The following is an 18,491-nucleotide window of genomic DNA, read 5'->3' on the forward strand; positions in this document are numbered from 1 at the left end:
CTCTTAACACAGTTGCACCCAAACTGGGAATGTGGGTTATGGAATGAGGCCTAAGGAGGAATCACCCCGGGGCTTACTGGGAGTGGTTCCTGGTTGCCACTTGCCAGTGACTGTGTACATGGGGGGAAGCTCTTGATTGACTGCTGCTGGAGTTGCTGTTGCATCCCAGCATTCTCTGGGTGTGGAGGGGTGTGTTTGGCATGCTGGGACAGCTGATGGCTGCCATCTCTGCATTGTGTAGGTCACCCCCCCCAGATGGCTGGAAGGCTTGGTGACACAAGTGCGTGTTGGGGTTGGCCCAGTCAGATCGAGTGCTGCAGCCCCAGCTTTGGTGGTGCAGTGGTGTTGAGGAGCATCACTTGCCCTTGTCCTGGTGAGTGGATCCCGGATGGCAGTGGGGTTTACAGCTTTGTCCTAAGCCCTGTGACTTGGGTTCACAGAACTGGTCTACTCCTGCATGCAGAGAAATTGGTACTCTTCTCTAGGATGTGAATAATGATTTTGCTGGGAGGGGGGGGGGGGGGGGTGTTAATGGATTGAAATGGGATTTTTATGAGCAAAATGTCTTTGAGTTTTATTCTGCGTGGGGTTTGTCAGCCCACTTATCAACGGTCACCATGTGAATTAAATCATGGCAGTTTGGGATGTTCACCTGCGAATCTTGAGCCTGGCTTTGTTTTACTGGAGCAGTGTTGTGAAGCGAGCATTAAATCCTGCTGGCTTCCGGGAATCTCAGTGATGCCGTGGTTCAACACCTCACTTTGCTTTTCCTCTCACACAGTCGGCGTGCTGCAGATAAAATGCACAGATCCGCACACAGTGGCAGGAGCAGGCTGGGAATTTCAGATGGCAAAAAGATATCAGATATTACTGCAGACAAAGAGGGACCTGATGCAGGACCAAAAATTAGGGCTGAGCAAGTGTACCACTATCTGTGTCTGTTCAACCATCTAAATTATCTGTACTCGCAGTGGGCGGGGCCTAAACTGTAAGCAGGTGTGGTTTAACTCAAAATGGGTGGGGCTTAAATCAGTACATTATTTTAAACTCTCCAACTCTCCAAATTAATTGATATGGATTGATCAGAAGTTGCTATATTTTTTGTTTATTTTGAAAACTATTTACAGAACATCCTCAGAATTGAGATACAAATCAATGTTTTATATCCCAAAAGTAAGAGAACTGTTTACAGAACAAGTTTTTTATGAACTCAGAATGTGAATATTCTTAAGGGTATGAATTAATATTTACAGAACAGCCTCAGAATTGAGATTCAATGTTATTGATTATGAATTATGGACTACTAGTATGCATGAACAAGAGTTGTCATACTTATCACTAGGAAGACCCTTCAGCTGCTCCCTGTTGCACTCGGGGTCGCCACAGCAAATCCAAGGTGGAACTCCACATTACATGGAGAAATACGGCAGGGGTGGGATTTGAACCCGGAACCTTCTGCACTGAAACAAAGCACATTAACCACTTGGCCACCACCCTTGCTAGTTGTCATACTTAACACAACTTTTTTTTTAATTTTATAATCAAACTGTGATTTTTTTTCCAATTATTTATTTATTTTTACTACCTACCATTCTTGGCATTTTTTTTTACCACAAAGTTAAACAATATGATTAAGGTGTCTATGTGTGTGACTGTATGAGAGGGAGAGAGAGAGGTTGTTTATTGACCAATTTATTTTATTAACTGCAGTGAGAAAGTGTCACTGCATGCATCCATATTCAATAAAAATATTAATATAGGCTACTTGGTGTGTTCAGCTATGTGTGTAAGTGGTCGTTTGTGGTCTGTTTGTTTATTTTTAATGATCTGTGTGAACTTGGTGATTCATGCAAACATCCAGTGATGGCAAACAGGGAATAATGTCAGCCTTGTTCACTGTATTCTTCTCAGAAGCACTGCGTTCAGTATGAGCAAAGTTTTCCAACTGGCTTTATATCACCAACCAAACAAAGAACAAGCAAACGGCTAAAAAAAACAACACAACAACAAAAAAACCAAAACAAACAAACAAACAAAAAGACTGGAGTGGAGGCAGTGATGGATGCAACATGAGCCATTTTCAGCTCTCTTGTCAAATGCACCACAAATGATACAAACAAGTTCACCAAGTAACTTTAAATATCATACAAATTGAGGTGAGCTGAAGAAAACTTACAGAGTACTGAGAGAGCAATGTGAGGTAGAGTCAAGCCAAGCACAGAGAGAGAGAGAGAGAGAGAGATCAGTCCGTGTCTGTATGCAAGAGGCTGCAGAGCAACATGTCTGTGGGTGGCGCGTGTGTGTGAGGGGTGTGTGTGTGTGTGTGTGTGTGTGTGTGTGTGTGTGTGTGTGTGTGTGTGTGTGTGTGTGTGTGTGTGTGTGGAGAGGCCAATCACAGAGCGTGAAGACAGTCAGTTAGCCAATGAGGATTTTCCTTTAACACAAGCACAGATATTGACAAGTTTTACTCATATCATGTACTTGTCAAAAATGCTTTATCCATACTGGATACTTGTCTGAAACAAGTATCCTCAACCCTACCAAAATCATTCCTTACATTGTAGTCCTGTAAAATTTGTTCAGAATAAATTATGGGTTCATGTTTTTGGTCGAAGTTAACCTAATTCAGTTGAATACACCACAAAGACAAGATATTTAATGTTCAAACTGAAACTTTATTTTGTGTATATATTTGCTCATTTTTTAATGGATGCCTGCAACACGTTTCAAAAAAGCTGGGACAGTGTATGTTTACCACTGTGTTACATCACCTTTCCTTCTAACAACACTCAATAAGCATTTGTGAACTGAGGACACTAATTGTTGAAGCTTTGTAGGTGGATTCTTTGCTTGATGTATGACTTAAGTTGTTCAACAGTTCTCCGTTGTCGTATTTTGCTCTTCATAATACGCCACACATTTTCAGTGGGCGACACTTTCAATGAGCAAATATTTGCACAAAAACCAAAAAATCTATCAGTTTGAACAAAATTATGCACCATAAACATTTTTCATGTGTAAAAGCCCAGGGGTGCATTTTTTTTCATGAACATGTATATTGTATATTGTGCACTTTTTTTTTTTTTATCTTATTTTATTCCTCTCTTAAACATTTCTTCTCTCACTTTACTCAGCTACCTTTCACAATCCAGTGTGCACTTTTGGATCAGGCAACATTTTAACATGGTGAAAATAAGTCAGAAAACATCAGTACTAATATTAAAAAGTACACACTTTAGGTTTCATGCAAAGATGATCAAGGTCACACCGCCTAATGTAGAAAAAAGTGTTCAGAAATAATTTTCTGACACTATTTCTTTACAATATGGACAGCAAAACAGTTAGAGATTAATATATTATATTAACACAAATAATTACTGAAAATGTCCAGTCTAGAACTTCTGCTCTCATGAAATGTGGAAAAAACATCACCTTTAAACATGAGTTGTGATGTGTGAAAAGATCTGAGCACAAGCTGATTTGTGTAGCGCCATTCAGCTACAAACATCTCAGAGACAAAGGCACATATTACTTTGGATTTAAAAGCGATTAATTATCTTAATTTCATTTACAGTTTTTTTTAATGATTATATTTGGGGTTTGGGTTCTTGAATTTTCATTAGCTGCCTTGGTTATTGCTTCATTGTTCTACTCATGAGACCATACTGTGAATAAAAATTAACACTTAAAAACAAAGCCTGAAGTGAAAATGGAAACCACTGGCAATGAAGCATTAATTAAAAAAATTGTTGGGGGAGGGGTAAGAAATGAACTTGAGGCAATATTTTCATGCTTTTTAGATAGTTTGTATATGTTTTTCACAAGTATATGCCTGCTATAGAACGTCTATGCTGCACAATGTGCAATAGTGTTTGGGATGTAAGTATTTTGTAGTAGAGGTAGTATTTTTCTTTTAAAAACCTTTGGATGAACACTAGTCCTCACTGCTTGCCTAACTCTTACCTCTGGGTCTAAGTCAGGGGTCACCAACCCTGTTCCTGGAGAGCACCTTCCCTGTATGTTTTCCACATCAACCTACTCAAGTCACACCTGTTGTGGTGTGTGTGTGTGTGTGTGTGTGTGTGTGTGTGGTGTGTGTGTGGTGTGTGTGTGTGTGTGTGTGTGTGGTGTGTGTGGTGTGTGTGTTGTGTGTGTTTTTTTTTTTTTTTTTTTTAAAGTGGTGTCTTCCAGCTGTTGATTGGCTGAGCACACCTGATAGAGCTAATGGCCTGGGAATGGAACAGTGAGAGTTAGAAAACATGCAGGGCAGGTGCCCTCCAGGAACAAGGGTGGTGACCCCTGGTCTAAGCAGTGACTTGTGAATGTCAACAGCCACACCCTAGTGAACTGCATTGGGCTTGCATTCTAAACAAGGTTAGGGTAGCACACCGAGATTCTCTGTGATAGCGTTTGCTTTCATTTTCAAGCGGCTTGCCAGGTATGCAGGTAAGACAGCCAGTTGCCAAGTCTGCACTTTATAGGCCAGCCTGATAGGACGTAAGCCATTCCATCCCGTTTTTACACTTTTTCTGGATCGTGGGGGATCATAATAGAACGGTGCTCTGTGCATGCTTTGATGGGATGGGAGCAAGCAGATGGGCTATAACCACTGCTCACATTTACAGATGCTGTTTGAACGCATGACACACATTCTTCAGTCGGTAGCACAGTGAGTATACTGAACATGTGATTATATTTATTCTGTGCTAAAATAACATGCAATGAGGGAATTACATTAGATGAGGACTTTATTGATTGAGGTTCCAGCAGCATTGTATAGCAGCACACAGGGTAAGAAGCACACAGAGTATCAAATGTAAAAGTGAAAGTAAACAATAAATTGAGACGTTTGTGGAGTACAGTGCTGCAAACCACAGTTTTTCTCTCTCCATTGTTTGCTTGGCCCAGACATGTTTGTTCTGCTAATAGTTTCAGGATTCTCTGATACAAAACAAGATCCAAAAGAGAGCATTTTGCACCAATGTGCATGAAAGTTTCTGAAATTGACAGGAGACCTGTGAAGGTGTACCGCTCTGTCTCTGGGATCTGAGATTTGAAATTTATCCCCAACATTTGGTGCCTGTCCTCTCTTCCACCATCTTCTGTCCTGACTGCAGCCGTGGGGTTTCTCTGGCTGTATCTTTCCTGTTTTCATCGCCCCTATCCAGTGCAATTTTCTGTTTATCAGCATTTGGTTTCCACAGAGCGAGTCGTCCTCTGCACTGAGAGCAGCGAGAGAGACTGAGGGCAAAAAAATATGTACCCAAGTGTTTATCTGACGTCTCTCTCCCGTCTTATCTTCAGATGCTGTTTATCACATGAACCTCTCCTCTTCTCCTGCTCCTTACTGTCTCTCTGTCGCCTGGATCCTCATCAGATGCTCGTGAGGAAAGAGGCAGCAGATACTGTACTGCTCTTTTGTGTTTCACCACGAACAACCAGTTTGGGCGGCTGATAGCACGTTAGCAGATGTGCTTTCAAAATAATCACTTCCTGCTTCATAATAAATCAAAATTATAATAATCTGATGAATATCAGCTTGACTGTATTTTATCTCCTTTCAAAGGTTAAGTTTATTGGTGAAATGGCTGAATAATATTCTGTTTTTGTTGTTTATATTTCATTAGAGGTAATTTTGAATTAAAATGTATAAATAATTTGCATATAAAGCATGTGCCTTTAAAATATTCATGGGTTTTCAGTGTTTTAAAAGGCTAAAAATGATTTTTTGTTACGTTCTGAAGTGAATGACCTTAAACGGTTAATGTTTCCGGTTCACCTCGGCAGGAGAAAAGAAAGAGAGGGAGAGACGCTGTTGGAATGAACAACAGAGAAAAATGGACAGTGGAGCAGAACAAACAACCAGACAGGTGAAGGAATGATCACAGACCGTGGGTATCATGCTACTCTTGTTAAGAGAGTCTTGAGAGTTTATGACCAACGACGGCTCTGTTTTAATTACTGCAAAGTGACCTGTGGCCGTCCTTCTTCCCCCTGCATGGACATCGGAGGACGCCGTGGACCTGAGGAGCTCCAGCAGGCCGTGCAGCTGTGGGTCGCATGCTGTGGACGTGCTTCTTCTGCTGTTGTAGAGGTCATGGACGAGACTGCTCATTGCTGCTGGGTTGCTTCAGACAGAAACATCTGAGGAGGATTGTTCCACATGGTAGGAGCTGTTTCCAATTTTTCCTGCCTGGACTGACTTCTTTGAACACGTTCTGGTCTTGCCATGTGCCTTTTTAATAAGGAGTGGCTTCCGTCTGGCCACTCTACCATACAGGTCTGATTGGTGGATTGCTGCAGAGATGGTTGCCCTTCTAGAATCTAGAAGGTTCTCCTCTCTCCACAGAGGAATGCTGGAGCTCTGACAGAGTGACCATTGGGTTCTTGGTCACCTCACTGAGTAAGGCCCTTCTCCTCCAATTGCTCAGTTTAGACAGGCGGCCAACTCTAGGAAGAGTCCGGGTGGATTTGATTCCATTTATGGATGATGGAGGCCACTGTGCTCAATTGGACCTTCAAAGCAGCAGAAATGTTTCTGTACCCTTCCCCAGATTGGTGCCTCGAGACAATCCTGTCTCTGACCTCTACACACATTCCCTTGGCTTCATGCTACGTTTGTGCTCTAACATGCACTGTCAACTGTGAGATCTTGTATGTAGGCAGGTGTGTGCCTTTCCAAATCATGTCCAATCAACTGAATTCATCCCAGGTGGAAGTCTGAAATACTATAAGGTAGGATTTATTAGGAAGTTGTTTGTAAATTTACATATGTAACACAACACAGCATGGACAAATGAAACAATGAGAACTGGTGGACAACTGTTACTTAACATCCAATTCTCACGTTTGGTGGCACTTTGGTGGTTAGCCTAGCAACCAAGCTAACCACGCTGCTGCTATTCAGAGGGCACTCAACACCAATATCTTTGAAAACAAGCAAATATGTCACATATATCTCTGAACTGACAAAATTACTTTATGTTGAACTCTAGTTTATATAAAATACCTTCATTTTCACTGTATATTGCAAAATTCCAAATTTTTATGGCTGGCAATGTTTATTTTGGAAGAACTCCATGGCAAATATGGTGAGTTTGTGCCGTGAGATCGAACAGACGACATGAAGAAGGAAGCACATGGGCAAGGTTTGAAGTGCTGTATTCAATGGAAACTGGGAACTTGAAATTTACAACTTATAAGGCAGAAAAATGCATTAGTCTAATAATGCTATTATAAAATGGAACTCGTTGTATTGATAACTGACAGTTGCCCTGTGTTGATGAGGCCACCGTTCTTCTGCTTACAACAGGAACTAGTCCTTCATTGACAATCGACTTATAAGGACTTGGCAGACAGCAGGGCTGCCAGACAAGCTACATGAAGCAGCTAGCTGTATGATGAGTAGGTGTGTAACAATTAGCCAATGTGAATCAAAATCAAGTTTAAAGTAACAGATATAACCTCATTCTAATCCAATTACATTTTTTTCCATGAATCTGATTAGTTAAGCGCGTGAGATTTCAGACCATATAATATCGGGGTAATGGTGGCAAATATTCAACAGTTTCACATTTGGATGTATTACTCCGCGCCCTAACCGGTGTTCTGACAAGATGTTATTCCTGTTGAATGCCATTCTTGTCCTCCACGCAACTGCGCATGCGCAATAGTGTCGGCACCCGAAGTGTCTATTTATGCAACAACGCACAATTTGACAGAACACTGGCTGTGTGCACTGTTAGCTGAGAGCGAGAGAAAGTCGCGTACTGCCGCCGCTTCCTAAAGGGTGAATTTAAGCTACCATATGAAAGTATTGATGTGGATTCCGATTGTCGGGACGTGGAACTGTCAATTTATGCGACGAGACGCACAATTCGACAGAACACTGGCTGCACACGCTGCTAGCTGTTAGCGCTGTTAGCTGAGAGTGAGAGAAAGTCATGTACCGCCGCCGCTTCCTAAATGGGTGAAATTAAGCTACCATACAAAAGTACTGATGTGGATTCTGATACAGAATTAACGTTTCACATTTGATGGATTACTCCACACCCTGACCGCTGTTGGACGCTGCCTCAGTTCAACGGTAAGTCTTGCTGACCAAATTACCTACAAAAAAATAACTGTGCAAACGATGGAATTTAATTAGAATGGGAATAACCCTCTTGTGTCTGATTTGCGGACGAGGGGGGAGGACCAGTGCTCACTCAAAGCCTGCTCACAGGTGAATGACGCAACCGACAGGCGTGAAAAAACTTATGCATGCGCACGAAGGTTCAAGCTTGGCTGATGCAATCACACGTGATTCAAATCCATAAGGTTATTGCAAAAAATAAAAAGTCGTTACTTTTCTAACAGACCTCATAGGTGAGGGTCGTAACGTAGATCGATCGGTAAATCAAGAGCTTTGCCCCCTGCTCAGCTCTCTGTTCACCACGACGGTCCGACACAGCAACCGCATCACTGCAGATGCTGCAGCGATCCGTCTGTTGATCTCACGCTCCATCCGTCCCTCACTCGTGAACAAGACCCCGAGATACTTAAACTCCTCCACTTGAGGCAAGGACACTCCACCGACCTGAAGAGGGCAAGGCACCTTTTTCCGGTCGAGAACCATGGCCTCGCATTTGGAGGTGCTGATTTTCATCCTGGATGCTTCGCACTCGGCTGCAAACCACCCCAGTGCACGCTGAAGGTCCTGAATTGATGAAGCCAATAGAACCACATCGTCCGCAAACATACAAACCTCTCAGATTATATTGATTTTCCTTTTTGATAAACAGACTCTGAATATTTACAGGTAATTGTTTATTTTTAACTTTAAACAATATCTGTAGTGTTTGAAACTCTATTAAATCCTGCATTATTAATATTTTTGTTTCAATGAATAATGGATTTGTGTGGTCTCTGTATCCAGCATCACTGATTATTCTTATTGCCCTTGGGAATAAGAAAACAATGGGAAAGCTATGCTGTTCTTTTTTAATGTGACGAAAACGGCTGGTTGCTTCTTCTATGCGATGCTTTCTGCTACAGTATGTGGTGCTGCCCCCCAGTGAGGAACACTGACCGTAGCACAGTAGCAAAACCCAGATAAGTTCACTGGGTTTCATTAAATATGTATTTGAGGATTTGCAAAACCACATTTGGCTTATTCTAATTTACCTCGGAAAATGTCGACATTAAACAAAGAGTTGGATTGCTTCATATCACACTCAATTAAATCATACTGAATTGAATCATTCCACAATAAAAAGAATTGTTCCTGAATTGTATCACCCCCTATGGATCATGTCATTTTTAAAGGTTTCCTCACATTTTGTAACGGTCGGGATTTCCAGACACTTCTCCTGACATTTCTGCCACTTCTGAGGTGACAATAAAATGGTTCAGTGTGTGTTTTTAGTTTGTCCCTGCAATTACATTATGCAGCTATTTAGTCTGTAATGGTGTTCTTAGTTACAATGTACTAATTAAATGAGTTTTGGAGTTTAAAGGGCAATGCCCTCAGATTTTCAAAACTCCTTCTAAAAGAAAGTTGTTTTTTTTTTGGGTTGCAAACTCTCCGCCTACAGTGATTGCTACAGATTTCACATACTTGTGTTCATTTTGTGCTTTTTCTTTTTGTTTCAGAAGCAATTTGCTGATGCTGAAACTATGATTTTGATTTATTTTGAAGTGTTATGAAGGGGTGCTCCTGTAAACAACGTAGGAGGCACTGTATTTTTAGCACAGCTGTTGTGATAGGAACTAAAATAGGAACGTGAAGACATGCACAGGTGAAGTGGGTAGATAAACCAATGCAGCAGTTTGACAGTTTGAGCAAACTGCAAAGTTTCATCTTTGAAAGAAGCTCAGTGAAGTTTTTTTCTTCTCTACATCAACAAACCACTGAGCTGTCTGATCGTAGACAGACAGGTACAGCCTGTCTGTCTCTCTGCAGCCAACATCAGCACGTGAACATGCTCTAAACTCACGTCTGCATGTGGCAAACACTCCCTGAAATTAATTACACTTATTATCCTGTAAGTACGCTGCCATCCTGCTTTGTGTGCACCTGATCCTGTCAGATCTCAGAAGTGAAGCAGACGAGATCTTGATTAATACTTGGCTGGGACTCTGGGAACACCAGGGGCTGTGTGTGTGTTTCTCCATCTAAAGCTGGAGTTGTGTCAGGAAGAGCATCTGGCATAAAACATGAGCTGGATCCCATTACGGTTTGTATTGCATCTGCTGTGGCGACCCTACAACCGGGGACAGCTGTCAGGCAGCAACATTATCCTTCAGCAGCTACAGGTGTATACATCATGTACACCTTGCTAGTACCGGGTTGGACCTCGTTCCTCAATTCTTTGTGGCAAAGATGCAACAAGGTGTTGGAAACATTTTTGGAGATGTTGGTCCATATTGACCTGATGGTATCATGCAGTCGCCCATTCTCCTCTGACCTTTGACATCAACCATATATTTTCATCCACAAAGCTGCTCCTCACTGGATAGCTTCTCTTTTTTGCACCATTCTCTGTAAACCCGAGAGATGGTTGTGTGTAAAAATCCCAGTAGATAAGAAGATCAACTTTATTCCAAAGGAAATTATTGTGCCAGAGTATTGAAACGGTGACCAACTTTTTTTTTCTTCAACAGTTTGTGAAATTCTCAGACCAACCTGCCTGCCATCAACTACCGTGCCTCATTCAAAGTCACTTAAATCACCTTTTTCCCAATTCTGATGCTCAATTTGAACTTCAGCAAGTCGTCTTCCCCATGTCTAGATGCCTAAATTATGTGACATTCATAATTCAGAATCCTTTTCATGATGTGATTTGCTGCAGTGTTACTGATTAGTTATTTGTGTTAACAAGCAATTAAATGGACTCATTATATAGCGCTTTCTATCTGCATCAGATGCTCAAAGCACTTTATAATGATGCACATTCCCCATTCACACAAACACACTCACACATGTCAGGGTGCTGCCATGCAAGGTGCATACTACACACAGGAGCAACTAGGGGATTAAGGACCTTAGTGATTTTCCAGTCAGGCTGGGATTTGAACCGAGGATCTTCTGGCCTCAAGCCCAACGCTTAATCACTAGACCATCACCTACAAAACTTTGACTGTTTTGTGTCATGATTTTTATTGACTGTGATTTTCCTCCTCCCCAGCACTGGGGTGACTGGGGTTGCGGAGGGATCAGGCATCTCCCTTGTTTCACTCAGGGTCACTACAGAAGATTCAAGGTTAATCTAAAACCTTCACTCAATCCATCTGTGTCACAGTTGGAGATAGACTGAACAAATTTTAAAGGCAGGTGCCTTAAAAAATTACTGCAGGTGATGGATCTCTGTGTGTCCATTCATTCAGGGATTTGCATGAGGTTCATTTCAATGTCAAGCTGTATCAGTAGCACCTTAGGTGTTGAACATGGTCAGTGAACACGCATCACACATACAATCACAGGTGAATGCAAGCGGTGTTAACACAAATGTCCTAGTGGTTACTACACTTCCAGTGGTACGTCTTTGTTGATTGTTTGTGCTATCTCTGCTGTGGAGATCCCAGTGAGTGGCACTGCTACACTGCATGTTGCATATTATATTTATTATGACACACTGTTTTAAAATTGCCTTCATATATTACACTACCTTTATGCCCTAAATACTATGGAGAACCCATTTCAAACACCAAACAGTTAATCCTTTACTCAATTTCTATAGCCACTTTCACAAATGAAGGGCCACGGGGGGGAGGTGGAGGTGGAACTGGAGGCTATCTCAGTGTTCATAGGGCCAAAGGTCTGGCAGACACTGGACAGGATGCTAATCTATCGCAATGCCACATACAAACAAACAAACTCACTCACCCACCTTCGGGCAATTTAAAGATCCCAATTCACCTAACCTGCATGTCTGTGGAAGTGGGAGGAAGCTGGGACACACAGAGGAATACCATGCAAACACAGGGAGAACATGCAAACTCAGAAAGACCAGGCAAGAAGTGAACCCAGGACCTTCTTGCTGTGAGGCAGCAGTGCTAACCACCAAGCCACCATGCCATACACAGTTCATCCACTAAATAAATATTTCCTAAAGATTTAAAAATATGTAAATATGCATTTCAGATTTAGAATAATTGTATCTTTTACAGTGTTGTATTGCATGTGTGACATTCATTACGCTGAGATTGTTCTGAATATTTTGATATGCAACAAGTGTACATTAAGGCATGCGGATACCTTTTGAAAGGGAAATCACTGAATGTACAGTAACAGTGAAAACGTGCCCTCGGACCCCAGAGAGTTAACCGCCAAGTTGCTCCCAGTGTGCAGTTGTATGGCAGCACACTGATATTGGTGTGTTTGTGTGAATGGGTGATTTTGAAGGCACCACTGTAAAGCCATTTGAGCATCTGCATCAGAACACGTACCACAGAAATGCAGTCCATTTATCCAATGGTTTTGGGCTGAACGCTTAGTGTATGCACCCTCTACATAGCAAATAAACTTGAACACTTCAAGTCCACCTGTGCCGCACAGTTTAGAACGTGTGGAGTTACGGCTCTTAAACCTGTTCAAAGTAAAATGGGAGGTGATCATTATAAGGTATTGTAGCAGTGGAAACATTTGGTTACTTTGAGTATTTTCACTTTGTTGGTGGTTCTACTAAAAACACATCCTGCTGGATGCACTAACAAATCTTGACCTTTGCACTCATTTGTACAAGTGTAAACGAGGAGCATGGAAACTGAACACTGGAGCAGGAGAGCTTTAAGAATAAACAGGAGGTCAGATTCTAAAACACTCAGGAACTATATGAAGTGTGCAGTGTAGGAGGTCAGCGGATCGATATGCGGGGATTACGTGGTGTGATGTGAATGTCAATAGGTCAACAGACATGCTCACTAATGAAGCTGAGTTATGACTCATTCAGATGTCTTCTGGCCACATCTGCTATTCCTCACAATGCTGTCTTTCTCACTGAAGCTTGACTGTGTTTATATAGTTTCGCTCACTGATTTTTCCATGTCCTTATTTTCTTTCTCGAGCTTTTGGATTACCATATCTCCCGTCCGTTTGTGTGTCTCTTGCATCAGAATCCACCCTCCCACCACTTAACTCTCACCACACTTGTTTTTGCAGTTCTGTCTTGCTCTTTATCTCTCTGTCTCATGCTCTCAGGTTTTCTTGTAACCAGATCTCAAGGTTCTCCAGTTCCTTCCTGCCAATAACATCTCTTATTTGCACTCACACTGCAGAGTTTTGAAGGATGGGTTTGCTACACCTTCCCTTGATGCTTCACTTTATTCCCAACACATATCCCTGCTACTGAAGGCTGCCAAACGCCAGGAGGAGGGTGTCTTACAGGCTCATATCACTACAATTACTTGTACGTTGACGTAGGAGGGCCAGGTAACCCCTAAAAAGTGCAGAACTGTAAGTTGCAAGCTGCTCCTCAACAAAATGGTGACATGTGGATATGTCTGGAAAGCTTACCTTCTGCAAAAAACAACAACATGTGACCAAACACATGATTTTATGACTTTGTTATTGCAAGCAAAATGCAATAAAACTGGACAAGTGATTCAGGTTAAACTAGGCTTTGATCATTTTTCTTTGATGTAGCATTAAAAAACATTTTAAATTTTAATTTCTTTCTCAAATATTAAACATTGGACTAGGACATGATTTGAATGAGTCAGTGGCTCTATTAGCTTTTGTTTAGCCATGGCAGAGGTGTATAAACTTGCATAAAATAATAACTTTCAATGTGCTGGATGTTTCTGTGAAGGCTCTCAGTTGTCCAGGTGGTTTCCATAGTACAGAAGCTGACTCTTCGACTGGACTGGGTTGCTTGATGCGAGGACATTTCGCTTCCTCAGCTAAAATTCTTGATCTGGCAGTCTGACTTCTGTCTTGACCCTTGTAGAGAAGAACAAACAGAAGCCACAAAAGCTGGAGTTTTAAACCTAACCAGACCCCTCCTACCGAGAGGCAGACTGCTATTGGCTAGTGACTAAACACAATTGCTTTAATTAGCACCTATTGTGCTCAAGTGGCACCCTCCTAATGACAGGGCAGCTGTCCCTCCTAACAATGGGACTGATGCCTCGCCTGACGGCTCCCCTGACGACTCTCCTGATGACATGAATGACTCATTACCATGAACAAAAGACTGAAACTGCTTTGACCCGAGTACCCCATTGTAAACAGGGGACAAAGCGCGTCTCAGACCCCCTCCCCAGTTAAGGCTGGGTTTCAACTGTCTCACATACAATGCCTCCATGTGAGCTGGTATTTAACCTCCAGTATGCAGATGACACTGTTTTTAACAGTCATTCAGATGCATATAGCAGCATTGGTCTTGTCATCAATACCAAAAACACTCAGGTTCTTTGTCAGCTGGCCGACCCTGGTGATGATGTTCCTGACTGTTCCTTAAAGGTTAGGGATGTCAACACAGACCTCATCAGCAGCTTTGTCTACCTTGGCATTGTCCTGATCCAGACCTGTAGTATTGAAGATGAGGTACAGCACAGGACCTGCCAAGAATCTAGTGCCTTTGGCTGCCTCTCACACAGTGTATTCCTCAATCATGGCATCATGATATCCACCAAGATCTCAATCTACAAAACCTTTTGCATCTCCACCCTGCTCTATGGCTGTGATGCTTGGACCATCTACAGAGCCCACATCAAGAGCCTTGAGACTTTTCACTTCTGTTGTTTGCAAGAGATCCAAGGTATCACTTAGGTCGATCAGGTTCCTCAGCTGATCATCCTCCAGTCTGTGGATTGTATGAGCACAGACGCCAACGTCACCTAACAGTAGCTTCACTAGGTGGGTCAGATCTGCTGATTGCCTGAAAATCATCTGCCCTGAGAACTGCTCTTTGGTGAATTCACCTCAGATCGCTGCAGTGTTGGAGGTCAGAAGAAGCATTTCAAAGATCATCCTTGAAGCATCACTCTCCTACTTGGAGCGGCTCACCATCAAGTGAGCTTAGTAGCACTTACTATGCCACAGGGCTGTGCAGACCTTTGAGGTCAACCATGGTCAATGTCAAGAAGAACAATGGCACTGCCGTTGTGAGCCTCTGGACTGCAGGCCTCTGCCACCTCGGGTTTGCTGTGGTGACCCCCCAGTGCAAACAAAGGAGCAGCTGAAGGGACTTATTTTATCAAACAGAGATGTTTTAATATGACTAGTGTTGTAAAAAAATTAACTTATCCTTAAATCTTTAAAAATTTGATTAGTTGCTCAAGATATGCTAATGCTAATTAGCATTTAGCAAACATGCTCATGAAGTCAACTTTACTTGTGAACTTCAGTAGCATGTGAAACCATCACTAATTAGTTAACTAATGAGGTTGATAAATCTCAAACATTTTTACAATTTGACATTGTTCCTAAAGCTGACTTGATCCCACTTTGGATAAAATTCCCATCTGCATCTTTTGGTGGGATCAAATTGTCTTTCATATAAATATTCCCATCATGTCTTCAATTCAAGATGCATTGCAGGAACACAATAATTCAAATGCACATATATATCGCTCTGTGAAAACAAATCACCTTCATCTCGGCTCCATTGACACCTATTACAGATTTATTCCTGACACAGAATTTGATTTGACAAAGTTATTGCTCTAATACGTCTCACCAACTGTATTGTATGAAACGTTAAGTCTATTTTGGAGATGGCACATGCTGGCAGGACGTATGTGACAAAAAGCTGTGATGATAAAATAAATTGACAGCGTCAAAGCTGTTTGACTTTATGGAGGACACACACAGAGTCGCAGCAATCTGTGGACTCCTGTATGAAATTGTAGCTTTTAGCACTGCTTTTATACCCACTCAGGCACATTCTGTGCTAAAACACCGTAACACTCCGTCATCAGCAAATGAGTTTCTCTTAACCTCTCATTTAGCTTTCCACTCAGCTGTATCTCCAGACATGGCTCACATAAACACCTGCCAAGATCATGACAGGGTGTCGAAAATGTGTCTCCCAACTATTAGTCGTGACCTGTGTGTGTGTGTGTGTGTGTGTGTGTGTGTGTGTGTGTGTGTGTGTGTGTGTGTGTGTGTGTTAAAAGCAGCACACACGTTCAGTGTTTGAGCATTATCTCCCAGGCTCAATTTACCTGCCTGTCTGCATAAATGCACAAGACAGAGAACGCACAGACAGAGGAAAGCAATAAACTTTGGATTAAAAAATGAAGAAGAGAAAGTGCGTGAGAGAAAGTGTGATGATACATGTGAGTATGATTATTAACTGGTAAAAACATCAAAAGCAAATACATATATTTTATACAGAGTGCATCCAGAAAGTATTCACAGTGCTTCACTTTTTCCACATTTTAAGTTACAGCCTTATTCCAAAATGGAGGAAATTCATGTTTTTCCTCTCAAAATTCTACTCACAGCACTCCATAATGACAACATAAAGATTTTTTTTTTAATTTTTGCAAATTTGTTAAAATTTAAAAAACTAAGAAATCACTTGTACATAAGTATGGGGGGGGGGGGGGGGGGGAAGGTCTAGTAGTTAAAGTGTTGGGCTTGACACCAGAGGATCCTCGGTTCAAATCCTTGCCTGACTGGAAAATCACTAAGGTCCCTTGGGCAAGGTACTTAATCCCCTTGCTGCTCCCTGTGTGTAGTGAGTACCTTGTATGGCAGCACCCTGACATCATGATGAATGTGAGGCATTATTGTAAAGCCCTTTGAGCGTCTGATGCAGATGGAAAAGTGCTATATAAATGCAGTCCATTTAGCATTTAAGCATTCACACCCTTTGCTCAATACTTTGTTGATGCACCTTTGGCAGAAATGACAGCCTCAAGTCTTCTTGAATATGATGCCACAAGCTTGGTGCTCCTAACTTTGGGCAGTTTTGCCCATTCTCTAGCCCTAAGCTTCACTAAAAGACCCAGAATTTAGATAGGTTGAGGCTGTGGCCCGCTCCGTTTCCTAAAGGCCCTGTCGCACCTTGATGACTTTACCAGCGTATGACAACCATATTAAAAGTGCTGGCATAAATCCAATAAGTTAAGGGTAAGTTTTTTACAAGTTAAGAGCACGTTGAAGCACGTTAAAACCTGCTGAAGCTCACTGATGTACGTCCTAACAAGCTGAGCTCCTCAAAAAGTTTTGGGCATGCTGAAAATTTTCAACGCATGCCAGCGTGTGACTCATATGTCCCGCACATGCTGGACAAAAGGTGTAGGTAAGTTATGTGATTGTTGGCACAAGTTTCTTGTAATTTACTTGCAGAGGTGGGATGAAGTCACCAGCAAGTCACTCTCAAGTCATGAATTAGCAAGTGACAAGTCTCAAGTCAACTCCCAAGTCAAGTCTCAAGTCATAATGACCACCAATTGGTGCAAGCTGACTTGAGACTTGAGTTGCGACTTGTGACTTGGGACTTGAGACTTGCCGATTCATGACTTGACAGTGACTTCGTCCCACCTGTGTTTACTTGTAAGTCTAAATTCGTCCATTAATGCTGGCCACTGATTGGCTGAAAGCTGCGGTCCTCATGTTTCATTCACACACAGAGTATCTGACCTGTTCATTTCAGTGCAATTCACCATCACAGATGGACATGAATCCACATAAAGCTCCTGATTTTTGAAAATGACCTCTGAAAATACTTTAATTCGTGGCTGGAAACGTGGCATTTTAAAGCAAGCCCCTCTGTGGTTTTTCTGCTGCAGGTGCGTTTCTCAGAGGATGCCCATGTCGCTGAACACACAGAAGCGCTGTGAGGATTTAAACTTTAAAGCAATTTAAACTCTTTAAAGCGCCATCGCTGTGGTGTGATCATCAGACAACCTGATCAATCAATCAGGGTGATCACGTCTGATTAATGCGCTGTTTAAACATTTAAAGCACCGTCACTGTCGGTGATCACCACACCCACAGATCACACAGCACTTCATTCAGATCACACCTGATCACGGTCGACTGGCACTTTAAAAGTTTAAATCATCACAGCGTTTCATTATTCAGGTCTGTGATGACCTGATCAGCGGACCTGACCAGGTTGATCATTAATCAACAATGATTTTGAGGACAGTTATGTTAGTGAGACCCACACTAAGGACCTCAGTGGTGTTGGCAGTTGGACTGTTTGGATTTAGGGGTGGTTCCAGAGTACCATATATAAGATGCCTGGAAGTAAGTTTAGGTTTGAGACATTCTGTGTGGGTTGTAGGTAGCAGACATGAAATACTTGATATTGCTGCTCTTAGCTGAGTGTCCCGCGGGGTATGAAGCAGTTACTTTGAAAAAATTAGAATGTTCAAAGCAGGCCCGGTTGCCTGAATACCCCAGCTAGGAATAATGGAATAGGACTCCGGTTGTGTTTTGTGGGTTTTCTTTCTTTGAACGGGGGCCATGATTATGAGGGATGGCCGGGGGCATTCGTATTGTGCCGTGAGAGGTGAAATTCTTGGACCGGCGCAAGACGGATGAAAGCGAA

This window comes from Thalassophryne amazonica, chromosome 5 (genome assembly GCF_902500255.1).
Source record: "Thalassophryne amazonica chromosome 5, fThaAma1.1, whole genome shotgun sequence".
Taxonomy (NCBI): domain Eukaryota; kingdom Metazoa; phylum Chordata; class Actinopteri; order Batrachoidiformes; family Batrachoididae; genus Thalassophryne; species Thalassophryne amazonica.